Raw genomic sequence first — 24,069 nt, 5'->3', positions numbered from 1 at the left:
TGTTTGCTTCTGCTGTTCACAGCAGAGCTTTTGCTACATTTAAAAAATATATATGTATATCACTGCATTGACAAATACCTGATCAGCCACCCCCAAAAAAAGGAATTGTGTAGATAGATTTTTATTTTTACTCACCGCAAGGTGATAAGCAGCCTTTCTTCAGCAGAGATGGCCCTTCTCATGACAGTGCCACTGTAGTCAAGCTGGGGTCCTAGAAGATTCAGACGATCAAGTGCGTGGACAGGAATTCAACAAAATGTGAGAAATTTTTCTGGATATCTGCGGAAAAAAAAAAAGTACATTCTTACCTACATTTATTTTACCTGCTCTCTGTACAGACGCAGGATATTTAGCACACTGATTAATAGGAGGCTCCTATATGGCCTCTGGAGACGCAGGGGCTGCTCTGCTCTGCATGTGGCATTGTGACTTGCAAAATGGAGAATGAAAAAGAGAGGTTGGGCATGGAGATGATATCAGAAAAAGCTTTTTTTTCTTTTTCAACTGTCTTATTTAGCTCCCAACAGCATGCATTTCTGTACAAAACCTCATCCAAAAACACATTTTTTTTCCGCAGTGTTTTTCTTGCCAAGAGATGCAGAAATTTCTGCATTCAGATCCTAAACTTTCGCCTTAGAGCCCCTCTGTGCACGCTTGTTCTGACTTGGGCAGCAGTAGTGCGCACAAGGCTCTTGCTGTGTGACACTGACCATAACAGCTATTCACTGCTGACCACATCTAGCAGTGCACTCCCTCCTTCCCTGTTGTGTCAGTGTTAGGTGTTAAAGTCAGACTGACACCTGTGTAGGAGAAGTGCTAATGACATTACACCTCTCTTGCACTCCAGCACCTTGCACCAGCAGCACAGCAAGGCAGAGGGTGTTTGAGCCCATGGATGCAGATTACAGGGCAGTGCATAGCTGTGCTAGAGATGCCAATTGTTGTAGAATCTATGTTGTTTCACTTTTCGGCCATCTTTTTGTGGTTTGCTGGCTTCTAGTCTTTTCCTCTGGTGCTGAGTGTCTTGGTCACGTGATCTCCTCACTCTTTATTATTCAGCACCTGTCTCCCACTCCTAGCTGGACATCAGTGTTGTTATGCTTGTGCTCTGGCTAAGTTGCCTGGTTAGTTCTTTGTGCTTATGACAATTGATATCCTGGGACTTCTTGTTCCACCAGTTTTGTTTCCTTTTAACTTGGTTTCTGCAACTAACTGTTCTTTTAGGAGGTCTCCTGTTTTTGCTTCCAGTCCTTAGATCTTTTGGGGGCCCCCTTTCCCCTTCCTTCAGGTCTTCGTTTGAGTGCAGCGCAGGAATGTTAGTGGGGTTATTCACAAGGGATATGACACCTACCCCAGCGTAGGGTTTGAGCTGAGTCTCAGTGCAGGGAAAGCTTTTCCCTTCTATTCCTTAGTTTTTAGCTGCAGAACACAACACCAATCTGACCAGCTTTATTGTCCCCCGCCCTCACCTCCCAACGCCAAGAGACTGTGGGTGGAGGATCAGTGTTGTTATTGTAGCAGCCACATGCTGGGGCAGTCTGAACATCCTCACTGCTCTGCGACTCAAAGTAGGAGCTTGGTGAGGCTGTGATGTGATTGGTACTTGGTGATTGCAGCAGCGTCCTGGACCTCCTCTCCTCCCTCTTCTGCTGCCAATAAACCACAAAACTCCTTCCTGGAGCTCAGAAGACTGGTAGGAGAAGCAGTTTTCATTTTTAAATACTATTTTATGCAAAAATTATATGTGCAATATAAAAGTGGATCTATGTGCATACATTTTGGGAGAATGGGGACTTGGCTATATGTGGGGGAGTGGGGGGACTAGGCTCTATATGCTATATGTGGGGGAGAGGGGACTTGGCTATATATGCTATATGTGGTAGAGTGTGGACTTGGCTGTATAGGCTATATGTGGGAGAATGGGGCTTGGCTATATGTGGTAGAGGGGGACTAGGATATATAGAGTATATGTGGGGGAGGGTGGACTAGGCTATATAGGCTATACAGTGGGGAAAAAAAGTATTTAGTCAGCCACCAATTGTGCAAGTTATCCCACTTAAAAAGATGAGAGAGGTTTGTAATTGAGATCATCGGTAGACCTCAACTATGAGAGACAAAATGAGAAAACCAATCCTGAAAATCACATTGTCTGATTTGGAAAGAATTTTTTTCAAATTTTGGTGGAAAATAAGTATTTGGTCAATTACAAACAAGCAAGATTTCTGGCTCTCACAGACCTGTAACTTCTTCTTTAAGAGGCTCCTCTGTCTTCCACTCATTACCTGTAGTACTGGCACCTGTTTGAACTTGTTATCAGTGTAAAAGACACCTGTCCACAACCTCAAACAATCACACTCCAAACTCCACTATGGTGAAGACCAAAGAGCTGTCGAAGGACAGCAGAAACAAAATTATAGTCCTGCACCAGGCTGGGAAGATTGAATCTGCAATAGGCAAGCAGCTTGTTGTGAAGAAATCAACTGTGGGAGCAATAATTAGAAAATGGAAGACATACAAGACCACTGATAATCTCCCTCGATCTGGGGCTCCACACAAGATCTCACCCCGTGGGGTCAAAATGATCTCAAGAACGGTGAGCAAAAATACCAGAACTACACGGGGGGACCTAGTAAATGACCTGCAGAAAGCTGGGACCAACGTTACACAGACTACCATCAGTAACACACTACGCTGCCAGGGACTCAGATCCTGCAGTGCCAGACGTGTCCCCCTGCTTAAGCCATTACATGTCTGGGCCCGTCTGAAATGTGCTAGAGAGCATTTTGATGATCCAGAAGCGTATTGGGAGAATGTCATATGGTCAGATGAAACCAAAGTAGAACTGTTTGGTAGAAACACAACTCGTCATGTTTGGAGGAGAAAGAATGCTGAGTTGCATCCAAAGAACACCATACCTACTGTGAAGCTTGGGGGTGGCAACATCATGCTTTGGGGCTCTTTCTCTGCCAAGGTGTAACACGGGCACTTTAGATGCAGCGACACAGAAACACAGAGCAGCCAATACGGGGTTAATAAACAGGGGAAGTTTATAATAACAAGGTAAATCTCCAAGCAGGGAGTATCAGGGGCAAAACAAGGGAAAAGCAGGTAAGAGTCTATCACTGACAGTTCACAGTTTAACTGGATGTAGCAGAGTCAAACCGGTTATAATCAACAGTTTTTTTCCACTTAGCTGACTCTCGCTCCTCACAAGGTAGATGCACGCTGATGCCGGTGTTCATTTTTCAGGCGTCCCCGTCCAAACAATGCTCTATCTTCTGGCGGCAGCGGGCGGTCTCCAGTTTTACCCACTGAGCCCCTAGTCCGTAACACGGCACCTCCACCGACCCTGCGTCTCTTCTCTAGTCGGCCTGACTCCTCTGGTCCACTGCACTCGGCTATTGCTCCCAGTCCTGGAGCCAAGAGCCTGGACCCTCTCACGCTGCTCTGCTGAACCGGATCCAGCTCCGCTTTCCCGTGCAAAACGTACTCTCCTCTTCCTCCCTCTAGTCACACCAGGAGTCCATCTGTCACCTGACCTCCCAGCTCTCTCTCTCGACACACCCCCTGCTTCCCTGTCACATGACTCCTCTGCTTGCAGTCTGTCTTCCCCCCTGCAACAAGAGGTACGGCCCCGGCAGTTCCGGATCCCTTGCTCTGAAAGTGCTTACACCCCGGTCTTCCCCCTCTTACACTCCCACTCTCCTTTAACTCGCCATTCCACGGGCGAGAGTTCCTTCATCAAACGTTCACATTCTTGGACTTCCTGGACGATACGGTACCATATGAATTGATCTTGTTGGTAACGGTGAGGAGGCACTCCTGCTATTGTCCGTTCTGATCGGCGTAACTCAGTTTGACGGATGGGGGGTGCAGGGTTACTCGGATTTCCAATCTTCGCCTGCCCGGTGGCTTCAACCGATGTTGTTCCCTCGCTGCCTGCACTGGGGACTGCAGGTAATCGAGTGCTGGGCTCGGAGGTAGAATCAACAACTCTTCTTCATCCACATTGTGGCTTGGGGCAACTGTGACTGGTCCCTCTGTAAAAGCAGGTGATTCTTCTCCACCCTCGTCATCTTTAGACAGACAGGGTCGCAGCATACTACGATGAACCACTCTGGTAGGGGCTCCTTCAGCCCCCTCGGGTTAAACTTCATACACAGATCCTTCAGCGCCAATCTTGTTGGGTCCGTTCCCACCGCCTACTCAATTTGCCCCGGGGCTGCCTGTCCCGAACCAACACTCGCTCCCCAGGCCTCAGAGCTGTCCCTCGAAGTGGCAATGTCTCATGATGTTTGAGCTCCTGAAACTTTTGTTGTACCAACCGTCGGAGGGTCTGCAGTCGATGCTGATGTTCTCAGACCCAGGAAGACACCCCCGCCCATGGGTAGTCCTCCTCGGGGTCCAGCTCTAACTCGGTGATCTCTCGCCCCTTTCATCCGAACAACAAGGTAAAAGGAGTGAACCCCGTCGTACTATTCACTCGGTTGTTGTAGACCCACACCAGCTCGGCCACAAACTCAGGCCATCGTACCTTCCGATCTTCCTCCAACGTGCTGAGCATTTGGATCAGTGTCCGATTAAAGCGTTCACAGGCCCCATTTCCTTGAGGGTGGTAAGGAGTAGTCCGTGACTTCTCAATCTTGTACAACCGGTGCAGCTCTTCCATCACCCGGCCTTGGAAGCAGGCACCTTGATCGGAATGAATCCTCTTTGGGCAGCCGTATACCCGAATGAAGTCTCGGCAGATGGCCTGCGCAGCTGACTCGGCGGTCTGGTCTCTGGTCGGGGTCACTACCGTAAACTTGGTGAAGTGGTCTGTCATTACCAGGCAATGTTCATAACCGAGATGCGTCGGTCCAACAGTCAAATAGTCGATCATCAGCACCTCCAAGGGGGCAGAAGTCACAATAGTTTGTATGGGGACCCGCTGCTCTGGAGGCTTTACCAGCTAACAGCTCCGACATCTTCGACAAGTGTCTTCTATTGTTGCTCGCAGTCGGGGATGATGCACCAGCCTCTGCAACCACTGAAACATCTTCTCTGGTCCGAAGTGACCCCTCGTTCATGAGCCTCCTTAGCCACTACTCCGACCAACTTCTCTGGAATCACCACTTGCCAGGTGGTCCCGAACTCTCGCAGTAGCTGCACCCGTCGGTACAGCAGCGCGTCTCGCAAACACAGTCTCTCCCATTGTCCCAGCATTTTCAGTGCTCCCGAGGACAGGGTACTCCTCTCTTCTCGACTAGGGACTTGCCGCAAAGAAACCCATTGACGTAATTGAGCAACTTCTCTGTCAGTCTGTTGAAGTCAGATCCAGTCATCTCTTGGCCATCCTAGCACTTGTTCTTCCGATGTCTCTCCGATCTGTCCCTGCACTGCAGCCAGCGGTCCCACGAAACTTCGGAAGCTAGGGGTCTCATCTGCCTCCAAATCTCCATCGTGGTCATGATCAGGCCGTTCATATGTCACTCTGGAGAGGGCGTCGGCGTGAGAATTCTCTGCCTTAGGCCGGTAGGTGATCTTATACCGGTACCTGGCCATGCGGGCCACCCACCGCTGTTCCAGGGCCCCCAATTTTGCATTCTCCAGGTGGGCCAGCGGGTTGTTATCTGTTCTCACCAGTACTTCGGACCCGTACAAATACTCCGCAAACTTCTTGGTCATTGCCCAAACCAGAGCCAGCAACTCTAATTTGAAAGAGCTATAATTATCTGGGTTCCTCTCGGAGTCATGAAGGGAGCGGCTGGCGTAAGCAATCATGCTCTCTTTCCCCCCCTGTACTTGGGATAACACTGCTCCCAGACCATGTAGGCTCCCATCAGTGTGGAGTATGAAGGGTTGGGAGAAATCCGCATAGGCAAGTATTGGGGCCTCGGTCAGGGCCATTTTTAGGGCACGGAAGGCCTCTTCCTGGCTGCTTCCCCACCGAATCGCCTGATTCTTGGAGCCTTAAGTAGCTCCAGCAATGTGCTGGCTATGCGGGTGAAGTTCTTCACGAATCTTTGGTAGTACCCGGCAAGTCCCAGGAAGGCCCGAATGTCCTTCACTGTCTTCGGGGTAAGCCACTCCTGTACGGCTGTCACCTTTTCCTGGGTGGGCCTGACTCCTTCACCAGACACAGTATGACCGAGATATTCGATCTTTTTGTGGAACAGGTGGCACTTCTGGGGCTTCACCTTTAGGCCATGACTCTGTAGACGACTCAGTACTTGCTCCAGTCGCTGGAGGTGCTCCTCGAAGGTGGCGGCATAGACAATTATGTCGTCAAGGTAAATCAGTGTCGCCTCAAAGTTCAAATCGCCCAGGCACCTCTCCATCAGATGCTGGAACGTCCCGGGTGCGTTAGTCAGGCCGAAGGGCATCCGATTGAACTCGAACAGTCCTATGGGTAATATGAACGCTGTCTTTGCAGTACCCACTGGCCAGATCCAAAGAGGAGAAGGATCTTGCCTTCCCTAAGGCCGACGGGAACTCTCCGATTCGGGGTAGTGGGTAAGAGTCCCGTACTGTACAGGCATTCAGCCATCTATAGTCCACACAGAACCGCAGGGTCCCATCTTTCTTCCGGACCAGGACAATCGAGGCTGCCCACGGACTCTGACTTTCCCATATCACACCGTTCTGTAACATATGGGCTAGCATCTCCTTAACATCTTTATACATATGGGGAGGTATCTGCCAGTATCTCTCCCGCACTGGAGCAGCACTCCCCGTGGGAATCTCGTGGGTAATGGCTTCGGTGCAACCAAAATCATCCTCATCGCGAGCAAAGACTTCCTGGTACCACTCCAGCACCTCCTCAACCTGCTGCACCTGTCGAGGTGTAAGTCCCGTCAATTCAGCCCCCATTCGTTCTAGGATTCTTCGTCCCCCCTTCGCACTAGCCCGATGGGATTCTGGCGGCATGGTGACCGCCAGAGTCCAGGGGTCTCCTCGTACAGCGGATTGCTGTACCACATCAGGTCGCACCAACTTCTCTGGAATTCCCAGAATCTGAACTATTTCCACCCTGAAAGGGAGTGTGAGATCATCTTCGCCCAGATTAACACACCGCACTATAACATTGCCACCCTGGACGGTGGCCAGTGTTCGAGCCACCAAGAGTCCAGGGGGTACTTTGTCCATCGATGTTGGTTCTATCTGAACTTCGACCCCCTCAAGAGGTGTGCACGCCCATGTGGGTAACATGAGTACAGTTTTCCCGGGTGGTAAGGTGAGCGCCGCAGCTGCTGGCACTATTATTTTCCCCAGGATCTTCCCTTCACTCGACGTCTCCTGAGCCTGGGCAGCTCGGATTAGTTGTTGAAAGATCCTCCTTTGGATAGCTTGCGGGTCCCACTGGTCTAGAGGAATCTCCTTCGGCTCACTAAGCAGGATTTGCCAGATCTCTTTCAGCACATTCATTCCGAGGGTCACCGGGGGTCCACTTCCGGTTCCCCCTGCGACCAGGACGACTCCTTTTTTTCCCACATCTTTTCCACACACTCGGATCTTCATCCACACCACCCCTGCGACTGGGATGGGTAATTGATTAGCTGCCGTGAGTCTAATTACTGGTTCCCATTCAGGCCACACTATCTCAGGAAATCGCTGTTGGAAGTAGGCTTCTGTCATCGTAGTCACCTGAGATCCCGTGTCAATCAGGCAGTGAACAGCCTGACCCCTTATTTCGGCTCACACAGTCGGGCTGCTGGAAACTAGGTCCTTGGGACTTCCTCTTTTTCTTTCCCCTTCCTCAGGCTCCGTGCTGTGTCCCCCGAACACGGAGCCTGCTAGTTTAACGGCTGCCGCGACAGCTAGCACAGCCCCTGGCGTAATGTCCTGCGCCTGCACACTTCCAGCAGTTCGTGTCTCTATCTATGTAGGGCTGCCTCACTTCTCTACGGAACTCTCCTGCAGGGGGGGGTCCTGAATTCAATTCTTTCCATAACTGGGGCAATCGATCTGGGTATCTCTGGTGTCGGAGCAGGGGTCTTCTTGAGACTGGACCATTCATCTCGCATCTCCTTTCGCATCTCTCGAGCCCATTCCGGTTCAGCTGCAGGCGGGGTGGGTACCTCATTACTCCGGACCATCCCTGCCAGGGCCGTCACCCCCATCTCCTGCTCTCTCAAACGTGCCTCTGCCCCTACTTCTAAAAAAGTCATACGTGGGTTGGCTTTCTTTAGCTGCACATCCCTGAGGCCTGCCACAAACTGGTCCCTTAAGATCACATCAGGGGGGCCCATTCCCAAATTCCCCATGTCGTCTTTTCTAGTGATATAGGCATGCACCCTCTGTAAGGCATTAACATACTGCATCACAGTCTCTCCCTCCTGCTGCACTTGGTGAAACAGTCGTATCCTCAGCTCTCCTACATTGGTGGGATCCCCATGCATTTGTGATGCTCACAGTCCTCACCCTGGGAAGTGGGGTTACTCGGAGCTGGTTCAGATGTTGGGGGTTGCAGTCGTGGCCCGGACCCGGTCCATGTCCAGGGCGGTCACAATAAAAGATATAATGGGCTTTCAGGGTTGAGTGGTAATTTTCCGACTACGCCATCTACGGTTCCCGGTGACGGACACCGGCGCTGTTTCAGTCCACTGAGGCCGGTGTTACGGACAGCTAAGATGGGACGGCTCCCCGCAGGCGGAGCAGGCCTCAGGGCAGTGTGAGGAAGGATGGTGGGTGCAGTGCCGCGCAGGAAATAACAGGCTGAAGTGGGGTGTGAAGTCATCCAGGGTTTTTATTCACTTGATGAAGTTTCAGCCGCAAAGCTTCCCTCTGCTCCTTACGGCATGCTGCGGCCACCAGGAAGGGGGTCAAGCACTTTCCAGATAGATCAGGATCATCTGTCGAGACTCCTCTGGTGTATGTGTTCCTCTCCTAGGTGAGTTTTCCCACTGAGTTTTCACTTGACTGTTTGTGTGGTTAGAACTAGGTGTAATGCCGGGTCCCTCTGGATAAACGCAGGTAGAGAGATACAGGTGGCGTATGCCGCTCCGTCCGTATCCCTCCTCGGATCCACTAAGCCTCCGGGCTTTTCTGACTGAGACGTGAAGCAACAAAGTCAGATATCGGGGGCCGGTCACACCTCTTGCAGCACGAGTCCCTCTGACTAGGCCAGAGTAAGAAATACAGGTGGCGTGCGCCGCTCCGTCCGTATCCCCCAGGGATCCTTTTGCCTGTGGAGCTTGTCTCCTCTGCTCCCCTCCAGGCCTTCTTAGGTAGGGACCTTGACCGGGTAGAGACAGTGGTTAACTCTGACCCGCTCCTCGCCTCAAGGCCAGAGAACGAGGACTGTGTATCTTCAATCAGCTGCATGTTCTAACAGAAAGCCACGTTCAGTGATGAAGACCACAATCAAAGACCTTGAACCTAAGATAGCTGAAGTTTAAATATAAATGAATAAGTGTAACCTAAAAGTGTGTTCTCCACCCTCACCCACTACATGGTTCCCCCTATCTTTTGGTTCCCCCCATCTCCTATATCCCAGGATGGGGCAGCACCCTGGTGCATTTAGGCCCCCTGCAGGACAGGAGTGGTGTAGTGTTGAATGGTGAAGTAGGGTCCTGAGAAGTGCTCCATCCTTACCTGGAAGAGGAGATACCACACCTCTACTGAGGTGCAGTACCCCTGTGGCGACTGAACTCTCAGGGGCGCCACACATTTCCTCCAGTATCCGCACCACTTTTTCTACAGTATCCCGGTCATGGGGAGGGCGGTACATCATGGATTGTCGGGCCTCGCCGTCCAGGGCCAATAAGGCTATTTTGGCTTGCATAGCTGGGGTCATCGGATGCATACGTAACATACTCCTAACTCTCTCAATCCAGTCCCACAGCATCATATTGTCCCCGGTGAACTTTGGGAGATAGCTGAGTATGGCCCCCAGCGGCAAGCTAGATTTTGGGGCTCCCAGGATGGACTGCTCTGCAGTGTCTGTGTCTAATGACTGCATCCTGCCGACTACGCCAAATGTAACACGGGCACTTTAGATGCAGCGACACAGAAACACAGAGCAGCTAATACGGGGTTAATAAACAGGGGAAGCTTATAATAACAGGGTAAATCTCCAAGCAGGGAGTATCAGGGGAAAAACAAGGGAAAAGCAGGTAAGAGTCTATGACTGACAGTTCACAGTTTAACTGGATGTAGCAGAGTCAAACCGGTTATAATCAACAGTTTTTTTCCACTTAGCTGACTCTCGCTCCTCACAAGGTAGATGCACGCTGATGCCGGTGTTGATTTTTCAGGCGTCCCCGCCCAAACAATGCTCTGTCTTCTGGCGGCAGCTGGCGGTCTCCGGTTTTACATGCTGAGCCCCTAATCCGTAACACGGCACCTCACGTGCCCGGCTCCACCGACCCTGCGTCTCTTCTCTAGTCGGCCTGACTACTCCGGTCCACTGCACTCGGCTATTGCTCCAAGTCCTGTAGCCAGGAGCCTGGACCCTCTCACGCTGCTCTGCTGAGCCGGATCCAGCTCCGCTTTCCCGCGCAAAACGTACTCGTCTCTTCCTCCCTCTAGTCACACCAGGATTCCCTCTGTCACCTGACCTCCCAGCTCTCTCTCTCTACACACCCCCTGCTTCCCTGTCACATGACTCCTCTGCTTGCAGTCTGTCTTCCCCCTGCAACAAGAGGTACGGCCCCAGCAGTTCCGGATCCCTTGCTCTGAAAGTACTTACACCCCAGTCTTCCCCCTTACAAAGGGACCAGGATGACTGATCCATGTACATGAAAGAATGAATGGGGCCATGTATCGTGAGATTTTGAGTGCAAACCTCCTTCCAACAGAAAGGGCATTGAAGATGAAACATGGCTGGGTCTTTCAGCATGACAATGATCCCAAGCACACCGCCAGGTCAACGAAGGAGTGGCTTCGTAAGAAGCATTTCAAGGTCCTGGAGTAGCCTAGCCAGTCTCCAGATCTAAACCCTATAGAAAACATTTGGAGGGAGTTGAAAGTCCGTATTGCCCAGTGACAACCCCAAAACATCACTGCTCTATAGGAGATCTGCATGGAGGAATAGGTCAACATACCATCAACAGTGTGTGCCAACCTTGTGAAGACTTACAGAAAAGGTTGACCTCTGTCATTGCCAACAAAGGATATATAACAAAGTATTGAGATTAACTTTTGTAATTGACCAAATACTTATTTTCACCAAAATTTGAAAAAAAATTCTTTCCAAATCAGACAATGAGATTATCAGGATTTGTTTCTCATAGTTGAGGTCTACCTCCACTGTATGTGGGAGAGGGGGGACTAGGCTGTATATGCTATATGCGGGGGAGGGGGGACTAGGCTATATATGTTATATGTGGGGGAGAGGGGACTAGGTTGTATATGCTATATGTGGGATAGGGGGGGACTAGGCTATATGTGGCACAGTACCACTTTTCCTGTCCTGTATATATACACAGCACAATACCACTTCTCCTGTCCTGTATATATACACGGCACAGTACCACTTCTCCTGTCTTGTATATATACACTGCACAGCACTATTTCTCCTGTCCTGTATATATGACTCGCCCCCTGGGCCAAGGGGCACCTGGAACCAGGCTTCTGAGGGTTGTAGTCTCCGTGGCGGCGACCCGGTCCCGTGGCTCAGGGTGGTCAGGCCGATGGCGGTATTTTGTGGGGGTTTTAGGTTAATTGTCCGACTACGCCACCCGTGGACCGCGGCCAGTGCGGACCGCCGCCGCAAGGCAGACCGCCGGGGCCGATGGTGTATGCAGCTGAGGTAGTGTGACTCCCCACGGGAAGAGTGCAGCCCCAGGGCAGTAAGAGTGGATTATGGGAGTGATGGTGCGCGGGCGTCCCAGCACTAGTAGTGCTGGTGTGGCGATGAAGCACAGAGACGTGGGGTTGCAGTTCAAGTTCTTTACTCACAGTTCTTTATGTCCCAAGTCATTCCGCGGGCAATGACTGCCCAAGCCGTGCTGCGTCCACCAGGCAGGGGGCTCGGTCAACCCCCAGGCAATTCCAGAGTGTGTCACAGGACTCCCTTCTACATCTTTCTCTGGCCGTGCCCCACCAGTGACACTACGTCTGTCCAGCTCCCGCGGGCCTTCTCTTGGGAGGGCTTTGTGCTCACCTCCCTGACCCTATGTGGTGTGCCTTTCTAGTAGGTGTAGTGAGGGGTCGCACCAAGATATGATCGCAACCGCCGATCCTTGGCTGAGGATTAGTCGCCTCCACCAACTTGGGATCTGGTACCCTGTTCTGCCAACCCGTCACCCACAATCTCCTGGGCCTTTGGGGTTCCTTCTGTTTTCGTGTCTCTGGGCCTCTCTTGGTGTTCTGTTCCTTTCTTCCTTTCCTTTCTGTTCCTGTCTTTTCTGCTGGCTCTGGCCTCACAGGCTAGGCCTGCCTTCGGAGCAGAGCTCCACAGAGGCCCTGCTCTGTCACTTCCTCTCTCAGACTGAACTGACTACTGTCCTAAGATGGTGCCCACTTTATATACCTCCCTCTCTGTGTATGAGCCCAGGTGACTTGCAACCAATGGGCTCCTACCTATGCCCAGAGACCGTCCCCTCCTGCTCCTACATCACTGGGTTTTCCTCCCCCCTCCCCACTCCAGCCAGGGACAGATGCTGTCGTGCCTGCACTTCTGTCTAGTGGGAGCACCATTGAGCTGTCCCTCGGAAATGGGGTGTGTGTGATGCATGCAGCTTACTGAGTCTTGGTCCACACTCTATCCTTACCCGGGAGTGGAATATCACACCTCTGGCAGAGGTGCAATACCCCTGTAGTGGCCGAACCCTCGGGGCGCTACATTCCCCCCCGGTAAACCACAGCACAATTTAAACATACAAAAATTTTAGAATGCATTCACATATAAGACATTAACTATTTACTCATCCCTTTATGGGAGGTACTCTTCTCTGTTTAACGTTACTGGTATAAAACATTATAAAACATCTTACTAATGCCACCGGAACTCTTTTATAAAACACTATATAAACTTTGGCATTTCTATTTTAGCAGCATATCAAACTTTTTCAGTAGAAAACAATGTCAAGTAAAACATTCTTCCACAAACACATTCTTGAGTTCTGGCCGCTGTGCAACTTGCGACCAGGTGTTCACTTTCTCTTAAAGGTGCAACAGTCCATTTAATTCGTCCTGAGGTAGACGTTGCAGTTCTTTTATAAAACCAGTAGGGGGCGCTTTAAGAAGCGCAGCTATTTACAAGGGATCCCAGTTCTCGGCCGGTTGGAAAGGGGGAATGGCTGCTCACAGTCCTCAGCCTGGTAAAGAAGGGGGTAACTTGGCGTGTAACAGTCCTTTAACAGTTCCACATTAGTCCCAACGGGGACCACACTTCAATCCCGTAACAGTTCCAACATCAGTTCTTATACCTTGATGGGTAACTATATACAGTTCAATTTACCGTTCACTGGTAACGGTGTCCTCCTGACGCTCCTTGCTCTTCCGGGTAATCTTCAGGTCCGTCCGGACCCTCAGGGTACTCAGTGTCTGGGCGGTACTGCAGTTCCTCCTCCGTGAGCCGGTGAACGTGGAGGGCATACAGTCCCTTGGCACCCTTGTGCCGGGTGAAGGTGACCACATCACCCGGGTAGAGATCGCGTCCGCGGTGTCCCTCCGGCAGGTGGCTCTCGACGTCCCTGCGGGTGACAAAGACGTCGCCGGGGGTTCTATGGTCTCTGATAAAGCCCCAGCCATGCTCCAGCTGGAACTTTATTACGGTCCCGTTGACTCGGGGACCGCGGGCGGCTCGGGGGTCTTGTCGGGCCCTGTGCTTCTACTCCGCGCTCCGGGCGTGCGGCTGTTCCTCTCGGATCCGCCTCTCCCGCCGTTCCCTCTCAAATACCTCCAGCTGTTGACGGCAGCTCTCCTCGCACCGGGCTGCATCCGCCCGGGTCTCCTGGGTGAACTCCATGAGATTCTCACCGGTGGGATCCCATGCAAATTGAGCGTCCTCCAGCGGGAGCGGAGAGATTTTGGCGGGCTCCGGAGCCGGGATCAGAGGCTCACGCAGGGGTTGTTCTCTCCGGAGAAGGGGGTTGACGTACTCCAGTGGCCACACGAAGGGCTGCCCGTCCGGGCCGGTATGTTGCGCAAAGAGGTCTGCGCCCAGGGGTGGCACCACGGGCCTCGGTCGGGGAGCAGCGCCCTGGGGCACTGGGCCTTGCGACCAGGCCGGGGAATTTCCGGTTGGGCCTGGGGATGGCACTGTTGAGAAAGAGGGCGCTGGAGGGGCAGCGACGCCCGGGTTCACCAGGCCTTGCGACCAGGCCGGTGGTACTTCCTCTTTTGCCGTGCCCGGGGTCGAGGGGCGTGGTGCGGAACGGAGGCCGAGTTGGGAGCAGTGGCGGCGCGGCAACGGGTGTGGTGAGTAGGGCTTCGGGCTCTGCGACGGGAGGCTGGGGCAGGCTTGCAGCTGCTGGGCTCGGGGTGGTGACGTCCCCATTACCTGCCTCAGTCCTCGCGGCTCCCTCCGCGGCGTCGTCTCCGGCCTTCGTCCCTCCTGCACCATCCTCAGAGGCAGGCGTGCTCCAAGTTGCGGGTGGCGCCTCCTGCTGGCGGGTTCCAGCCTGCCAGGCCATCTCTCTTCTCCACTCGGCCAGCGCATTCTGCTGCGCCCGGGCCATCCTCCGGTCCAAGTCCTCCAGCGCAGCCTGCGCACGCTCCGGGTCTCTGGGGAGCGGCGCCAGGATCTCCACCAGGCTGTATGGCGGTGCGGCCTGCAGCAGGCTCCGGACCAAGGTGTTGGTACTGCTGGGCGCTTCCTCCATTTCCAGGTGCGGTCTGTCTAGACTGATCCAGACCGCGTCCTGCCCCACAGTTTTCTTCACTTCCCGCCCCCATTGGGGGTGGTCCTGGGGCAACTTGGTGACAGTCAGTTTCAGGGGCAGCCCTCCCACGCTGATCGACATTTCCACAGCTGCATTCATGGCTGGTGGGGGCGGGCTCCTTCTTTGGCGCCATTCTGGGACCTGGCCCACGATGGGAGGTGGCCTCCTGTTGTCTTTTGGCGCACACATTATGGCGCCCATTCTGCCGGGGCGGGCGCCATTTTCCATACAGTCAATCTTCGATAATACAGTCTTTTTCTCCTCAGGCACGCAATACCCGTTTGTGGCGGATTGGTAACGATCCTGCCGACTATGCCAAAGTTGACTCGCCCCCTGGGCCGCGTGGGGAACCCGGAACCGGGCCTCTGATGGGATGCTTGGGGTGGTAGTCTCAGTGTGGCGGCAACCCGGTCCGTGGCTCAGGGTGGTCAAACCAGTGGCAGGCTTATTAGTACGATAATTGTCCGACTACGCCACCCGTGGATTGCGGCCAGTGGAGACCGCCGCTGCAGGGCAGACTGCTGAGGCTGGTATTATGTGTGCAGCTTAGAATGGGATGACTCCCCATGGGAGGAGTATAGCCTCAGGGCAGTTAGTGTGGATGATGGTAGTGATGGTGCACGAGCGTCCCAGCACTGGTAGTGCTGGTGCGGCAAAGAAGCACAGAGACGTGTAGTGCAGTTCAGGATCTTTACTGGTGTTATAAAGCAGACCCTCCCGGGGGTACTGGTTAGCAGTAGAGGCCTGGTCAGTCTGTGAGCAAGCAGGATCTCCCCTGGGCAGGCGGAGTTGTAGGCCTCCCCGTCTATCTGCACTCTTTCCTGGCTACCTTGCTGTAAGCGGTTACAAGTAGCCCACGTCCCTGAGTATACCGTGTGGTGCTCACCCGTATGGCTGGTGACTTGGGGCCTTCTGTTAGCCTCTGCTCCTGGATGGCGGCGCTGGTCCCTTCCTTGTGACTGAGCCTCCAGGCTTCTATGGCCAGAGGACCTGGAATCCCCTGCTGGCTGGTTTCTGCTGCTGGGTGTATATCAGTCCCCACAGCCTCGGACTCCGGTGTCCGGTTGTAGTGTCCTCAGCCAGGGCGAGCTCTGCTCTGCTCCAGCCCCTGGTCTTCAGCTACTGTTCCTACAGAGCTCCTGCTGTATCTTTCCCTCTCCAGGCTCCGACTCTCCTAATCCCGCCCCAGACCCAGTTTATAAGGGCAGATTCCTCCCCTCCCAGGTCTGGGCGGGCAGTGTTGCATGCTTAGGGCTCCTGACCAGAGAAACCTCCCACTTGCTCTCAGACATAATATTTCTATTACTGTGGCAACCAGACCCCTGGGGTGCCACATATACACACAGCACAGTACCACTTCTCCTGTCCTGTAAATATACACTACACAGTACCACTTCTGTCCTGTGTGTATATATACAGTATATACACCGCACAGTACCAATCTTCCTGTCCTGTAGATATACCCTGCACAGTACCACTCCTCCTGTCCTGTATATATACCCTGCACAGTATCACTTCTTTTGTCGTGTATATATACCCTGCACAGTACCACTTCTCCTGTTCTGTATATATACACTGCACAGTACCACTTCTCCTGCTCTGTATCTATACACTGCACAGTACCACTTCTCCTGTTCTGTATATATACACTGCACAGTACCACTTCTCCTGTTCTGTATATATACACTGCACAGTACCACTTCTCCTGACCTATATATATACACTGCACAGTACCCCTTCTCCTGTCCTGTATCTATACACTGCACAGTACCACTTCTCCTGCCCTGTATATATACACTGCACAGTACCGCTTCTCCTGTTCTGTATATATACACTGCACAGTACCACTTCTCCTGTTCTGTATATATATATAATGTATGGTACCACTTCTTTGGTCCTGTATATACCCTGCACAGTATCACTTCTTTTGTCGTGTATATATACCCTGCACAGTACCACTTCTCCTGTTCTGTATATATACACTGCACAGTACCACTTCTCCTGCTCTGTATCTATACACTGCACAGTACCACTTCTCCTGTTCTGTATATATACACTGCACAGTACAACTTCTCCTGACTTTTATATATACACTGCACAGTACCCCTTCTCCTGTCCTGTATCTATACACTGCACAGTACCACTTCTCCTGCCCTGTATATATACACTGCACAGTACCGCTTCTCCTGTTCTGTATATATACACTGCACAGTACCACTTCTCCTGTTCTGTATATATATAATGTACGGTACCACTTCTTTGGTCCTGTATATACACTGCACAGTACCACTTCATCTGTCCTGTATATATACACCGCACAGTACCGCTCCTCCTGTCCTGTGTATATATACACTGCACAGTACCGCTCCTCCTGTCCTGTATATATACACTGCACAGTACCGCTTCTCCTGTTCTGTATATAGTATATACACTGCACAGTACCACTTCCCCTGTTTTGTATATATACACTGCACAGTACCACTTCTCCTGTTCTGTATCTATACACTGCACAGTACCCCTTCTCCTGTCCTGTATCTATACACTGCACAGTACCACTTCTCCTATCCTGTATATATACACTGCACAGTACCACTTCTCCTGTCCTGTATGTATACACTGCACAGTACCACTTCTCCTGTCCTATATATATATACACTGCACAGTACCACTTCTCCTGTCCTGTATATATACACTGCACAGTACCACTTCTCCTGTCCTGAATATGTGACGCCTCTACTCAGAAAGCCCGTGTTTTACCCTGGGTGTTGGGGGACTCAGTGTCGGGCCCTGTGTTGAAGAGATGGGATGCAGCCGTGGCCCGGGCCCGACCCGTGCTCAGGGCCGTCACATTAGAAAGAGATGGTGTGGGCTTGTCCGGGTTGGCTGATTAACGACTACACCACCTGTGGTGTCTGGTGAAGGGCCACCAGCGCCGTTAGCAGTCCGCTGAGGCCTGGTGTCGTGGCGGCTAAAGTTATTACTGTTCCCCGCAGGCGGAGCAAGGCCTCAGGGCAGACAAACAGGATGAAGGGGGGGTAGCAGTAGCGCGGGGAGTATGGGCACCGCGTCGCGTGGTATGGCGCGTAATGAACAGTCCGGAGGGCATAGGGGTGAACTTCCAAGGTTTTACTCACTCAGAGATATTAGCGGGAAGGCGACTCCCTGCTCCTCGCGGAGTCCTGCGGCCACCAGGGACGGGGGTCCGACTACCTCCGAGGAAGTCCAATGTTGGGTAGCGACCCTACACCAGAGTGTTCCTGCCCTACAGACTTCACCATTTCCCATCTGTGCGTGTGTGGATAGGCCGGGTCTCCGTCTGAGCTCCTCTCAGGTGCAGGGCTCGGGTGGCAATTCCTCTCCATCCGACGCCCAGCGGGATCCTCAGGGCCTAACCGGGCTTTCCCGTCCTGGACGTAGAGTACGAGGTCGGGTGTCGGGGGCCGGTACCCCTCTTGCAGCCGGAATCCCTCTGAATAGATCAGGTAGGCGAAGACAGGTGGCGTGCTCCGCTCCGTCTGCATCCTCCCTGGGACCCATTTGCTAGGGAGCCACACTCTAAAGCTCCCGGGCCTTCTTGATCCTGGTCCTCGGCCGGGTTGAGACATTCCTTGTCTGCAACCTACCTCTCGTCCCATGGCCAGGGTACGAGGGCTGTGTCCCTTGCCGGTGCAGGCCCACACAGGATCTGCGCTCCCGGAGGAAAGTCACATTACACACAGTATTTTGACAGCACAGTGACAGCTGACAGACTAGCAAAGGCTAGACCAAAGGACCAGCGAAGAACCGACTAACAAGTACCAAGATCAAAGATGGCATTCTATTAAATAAGAAATTTGAAGTGTAACTTACTGGTAAGTCCTCCACCCTCACCCACTAACTGGTTCCTACCACTTTGTGTTCCCCAGTCTCCCTGTAACCAGGGGAGCAGCACCTAGTGCATACTAGTTCCCTCTGGTGGAAATGTTGTGTTGGATGCAAAAGGCTAGGTCACAACCATCACACTGGCCTTACCTCAGAGGAGGAACACCACACTCCATTGGAGAAGTGCAGCATTCCTGTGGCGGTCGAGCCCTCAGGGGCGCCACATTCCCCCCTGGTAAAACACAGCACGTCCGCGGGCTGCAAAGGAAGTAACACACAGGAAATTTTCTTTTTATAATAACAAAACTATCATCCCTTTATGGGAGGCACATTTCTTAAACGTTGCATAACAAGCTATAAAAGTGCAAAAGTACAAAATTATAAAAGTATAAAGCATAAATTAGGACAAGAGACTTTTGACAATGGCAGCAGACTGGTTAAAAGTGGCGACGGTCAGTTCAGTAGCAAGAGGGACCAGCCCTTAACCCTCTACGTGGGCCCTGGGGTGGCTGCAGGGCATGAAGATCCGGAGATGGACCTCCACACGAGCCACTCCAGACAGGTTTTGCTTCTGAGGTCTGAGGTAGAAGAGGCACGGTTTTGCATAAAACCAATAGGAAGCACCTAAATAGATGCATAACTATTAGAGATGAGCAGTGTTCGACTAGAACTGTTCGCCAATCTCAAATTCGAGCTGTTTTGGGCGGTGTTCGAGTTGTTCGACGAACCCGAACGATTTGCAAAAAATTCGGCTGTTCGAGGTTATGTTCGATAACTGTTCGTGCACCAAAAGCGTGTCCTGCATGTCTGGCGCTATTTAGAGCACCAATCATGCAGGGATTGTCTGCCACTCACTGTAATGCCACAGCCATGGTGGTTGTGGCATTACAGTGATTGCCCAAATCGATGGGAACAGTTCTCACAGTGAAACATGAAAAGCCGGCAATTCAGCAGCGGCGTACACCGGTACCCGACAATTTAGAACCGACAGAATAGAGCTTCACACATAGATTAGATAGATAAAAACATGTCAGTCACATATATAAGAAGTACAGTGACAGTGTTGATTACTGTACTTGTCATTTAGTGTAAAGGATTTATTAAAAAAAATATTAGTGTTTTCATGCACCGTCTCTTTAATAAAGCCGGCCGGCAATTCAGCAGCGGTACCCGACAATTTAGAATAGAAGGAATAGAGAATCACACATAGATTAGATAGATAGAAACATGTCAGTCACATATATAAGAAGTACAGTGACAGTGTTGATTACTGTACTTGCCATTTAGTGTAAAGGATGCATTAAAAAAAATATTAGTGTTTTCATGCACAGTCTTTTTAAAAAAGCCGGCTGGCAATTCAGCAGCGGTACCCGACAATTTAGAATGGAAGGATTAGAGCATCACACATAGATTAGATAGATAGAAACATATCAATCACATATATATGAAGTACAGTGACAGTGTTGATTACTGTACTTGTCATTTAGTGTTAAAATAAAGGATTTATTTTAAAAAAAATTGGCGTGGGGTTCCCCATAATTTTAGGCTCTAGCGGAGGTTAAGCAGACAGCTGGGGCAGATGTTTGAAGCCTGGGAAGGGGTAATACTCATGGAGCTTCCCAGGCTACTAATATCAGCCCCCAGCTGAATGCCTAGCCTTTACTAGCTATTAAAATGGGGGACCCCCCAAAAAATCGACGTGGGGTCCCCCCTATTTTAATAGCTAGCAAAGGCTAGGCAGACAGCTGGGGGCTGATATTAATAGCCCAGGAAGGGTGCCATGAATATTGGCCCCCTCCCAGGCTAGAAACACCAGCCGTCAGCCGCCCCAGAAATGGCACATCCATAGGATGCGCCAATTCTGGCACTTAGCCTCGCTCTTCCCACTGCCCTGTAGCGGTGGCAGTGGGGTAATAGGGCTGGGGTTGATGTCAGCTTATAATGCCAGTTGACATCAAGCCCAGGTTAGTAATGGAGAGGCGTCTATAAGACACCCCCATTACTAACCCCATAGTCAAAGTTAAAAAACCCCACAAACACCCAGAATAAAGTCCTTTAATTGAAATAAAGACACAATTCTTTATTGTTCTAAATTAAACCATACTTACAATCACGCCCATTCCAGCTGAAGCCAACGATTCCAGCTGAATTCTCCCACGCTGAAGCGCTGAGTGCAGGAGAATTTTCCCACGCTGTCAGTGACGTGCATGAGGTGAGCCGAGTTCTTTGGACATTAACTCGGCTCATCTAGATGCCCTCACAGAGAGACACTGTGGAGCGCAAGCAAGCCTGCGCTTCTCAGTTTCTGCGGGATGACAGGCTGGATGGCAGCGTTCTGCTGCGGTCCAGCCTGTCATCTCGATGTAGCAGAGCTGAAGCTGTCATGGGAACCATGGAAAGGTAAGGATGATGTTGCTTTATTATTTTTCTTTTATTTCAGGAGATCGTTGGCTTCAGCTGGAATGGGCGTGACGGTAAGTATGGTTTAATTTAGAACAATAAAGAATTGTGTGTTTATTTCAATTAAAGGACTTTTTTCTGGGTGTTGTGTTTTTTTTAAATACTTTACTAGAAATTCATGGTGGTCATGTCTAATATTGGCGTGACCCCATGACTTTCGGGCTTAGGGCCAGCTGATAATGCCAAGCTGGCCCTAACCCCTTTATTACCCAGTGAGCCACCGCATCAGGGCCCCGGATGAGTTGGGTACAGCGCCAGAAGATGGCGCTTCTATGAACGCACCATTTTCCGGGGTGGCTGCGGACTGCAATTTGCAGCGGGGGTGGCCCAGAAAGCTTGGGCTTCCCTGCGCTGTGGATTCCAGCCCCCAGCTGCATAGTTGTACCTGGCTGGACACAAAAACAGGGCGAAGCCCCACGTCAATTTTGTTTAAATTATTTCATGAAATAATTAAGAAAAAAAGGGCTTCCCTATATTGTTGTGTCCGGCCAGGTACAAATAGGCAGCTGTTGGTTGGGGGCAGCCCGTTCCTGCCTGCTGTACCTGGCTGGACACAAATATAGTGCGAAGCCCCACATCAATTTTTTTTTAATTATTTCATGAAATATTTTTTTAAAAAAAAGGGCTTCCCTATATTGTTGTGTCCGGCCAGGTACAAATAGGCAGCTGGTGGTTGGGGGCAGCCCTTTCCTGCCTGCTGCACCTGACTGGACACAAATATAGTGCGAAGCCCCACGTCAATTATTTTTAATTATTTCATGAATTTCCTGAAATAATTTAAAAAAAATTGAAGTGGGGCTTCGCACTATATTTGTGTCCAGCCAGGTACAGCAGGCAGGAACGGGCTGCCCCCAACCACCAGCTGCCTATTTGTACCTGGCCGGACACAACAATATAGGGAAGCCCTTTTTTTCTTAATTATTTCATGAATTTCATGAATTTCATGAAATAATTTAAAAAAAAATACGTGGGGCTTCGCCCTATTTTTGTGTCCAGCCAGGTACAACTAGGCAGCTGGGGGCTGGAATCTGCAGCGCAGGGAGGCCCAAGCTTTCTGGGCCCCCCTCCGCTGCAAATTGCAGTCCGCAGCCACCCCGGAAAATGGCGCGTTCATAGAAGCGCCATCTTCTGGCGCTGTACCCAACTCATCCAGGGCCCTGGTGCGGTGGCTCACTGGGTAATAAAGGGGTTAGGGCCAGCTTGGTATTATCAGCTGGCCCTAAGCCCAAAATTCATGGGGTCACGCCAGTATTAGACATGACCGCCATGAATTTCTAGTAAAGTATTTAAAAAAAACACAACACCTAGAATAAAGTCCTTTAATTGAAATAAATACACAATTCTTTATTGTTCTAAATTAAACCATACTTACCATCACGCCCATTCCAGCTGAAGCCAACGATCTCCTGCAATAAAAGAAAAATAATAAACCAACATCATCCTTACCTTTCCATTGTTCCCATGACAGCTTCAGCTCTGCTACATCGAGATAACTGGCTGGACCGCAGCAGAACGCTGCCATCCAGCCTGTCATCCCACAGTCACTGAGAAGAGCAGGCTTGCTTGCGCTCCTCAGTGTCTCGCTGTGACGACATCCAGATGAGCCGAGGTCATGTCCAATGAACTCGGCTCACCTCATGCACGTCACTGACAGCGTGGGAAAATTCTCACGCTGAAGCGCTGAGTGCAGGAGAATTCTCCCACGCTGTCAGTGACGTGCATGAGGTGAGCTCATGTCCAATGAACTCAGCTCACCTCATGCACGTCACTGACAGCGTGGGAAAATTCTCCTGCACTCAGCGCTTCAGCGTGAGAATTCTCCAACGCTGTAAGTGACGTGCATGAGGTGAGCTGAGATCATTGGACATGAACTCACCTCATGCACGTCACTGACAGCGTGGGAAAATTCTCACGCTGAAGCGCTGAGTGCAGGAGAATTTTCCCACGCTGTCAGTGACGTGCATGAGGTGAGCTGAGTTCATTGGACATGAGCTCACCTCATGCACGTCACTGACAGCGTGGGAGAATTCTCCTGCACTCAGCGCTTCAGCGTGAGAATTTTCCCACGCTGTCAGTGACGTGCATGAGGTGAGTTCATGTCCAATGATCTCAGCTCACCTCATGCACGTCACTGACAGCGTGGGAAAATTCTCCTGCACTCAGCGCTTCAGCGTGAGAATTCTCCCACGCTGAAGCGCTGAGTGCAGGAGAATTTTCCCACGCTGTCAGTGACGTGCATGAGGTGAGCCGAGTTCATTGGACATGACCTCGGCTCATCTGGATGCCGTCACAGCGAGACACTGAAGAGCGCAAGCAAGCCTGCTCTTCTCAGTGTCTGCGGGTTGACAGGCTGGATGGCAGCGTTCTGCTGCGGTCCAGCCTGTCATCTCGATGTAGCAGAGCTGGAGCTGTCCTGGGAACCATCGAAAGGTAAGGATGATGTTGGTTTATTATTTTATTTTTATTGCAGGAGATCATTGGCTTCAGCTGGAATGGGCGTGACGGTAAGTATGGTTTAATTTAGAACAATAAAGAATTGTGTGTTTATTTCAATTAAACGACTTTATTCTGGGTGTTTGTGTTTTTTTTAGCTTTCACTATGGGGTTAGTAATGGGGGTGTCTTATAGACGCCTCTCCATTGCTAACCTGGGCTTGATGTCAGCTGGCATTATAAGCTGACATCAACCCCAGCCCTATTACCCCACTGCCACCGCTACAGGGCAGTGGGAAGAGCGAGGCTAAGTGCCAGAATTGGCGCACCCTATGGATGCGCCATTTCTGGGGCGGCTGACGGTTGGTGTTTCTAGCCTGGGAGGGGGCCAATATTCATGGCACCCTTCCTGAGCTATTAATATCAGCCCCCAGCTGTCAGCCTAGCCTTTGCTAGCTATTAAAATAGGGAGGACCCCACGTAATTTTTTTGGGGGGGTCCCC

General features: G+C 51.3%; 1 long non-coding RNA gene across 1 annotated transcript in view; it reads right to left on the bottom strand.

The window, feature by feature from the left end:
- Nucleotides 1–205: 205 nt before the first annotated feature.
- The window catches only part of LOC141220773 (uncharacterized), a 61,624-nt gene continuing 37,760 nt past the window's right edge, over nucleotides 206–24,069 (bottom strand). Inside the window, exons 2-3 of the long non-coding RNA XR_012288920.1 lie at nucleotides 18,825–18,932; nucleotides 206–279 (exon numbers count right to left, since the gene is read on the bottom strand). This is a non-coding gene — a long non-coding RNA (uncharacterized lncRNA). The remainder of the gene's footprint in view (nucleotides 280–18,824; nucleotides 18,933–24,069) is intronic.

Source organism: Phyllobates terribilis, unplaced genomic scaffold (assembly GCF_046119375.1).
Source record: "Phyllobates terribilis strain yellow unplaced genomic scaffold, ASM4611937v1 Scaffold_2__4_contigs__length_985480577, whole genome shotgun sequence".
In the NCBI taxonomy this organism is placed as follows: Eukaryota; Metazoa; Chordata; class Amphibia; order Anura; family Dendrobatidae; genus Phyllobates; species Phyllobates terribilis.
Note: the sequence above shows the minus strand (reverse complement) of the source record. Positions and strands in the feature narration are given on the sequence as shown.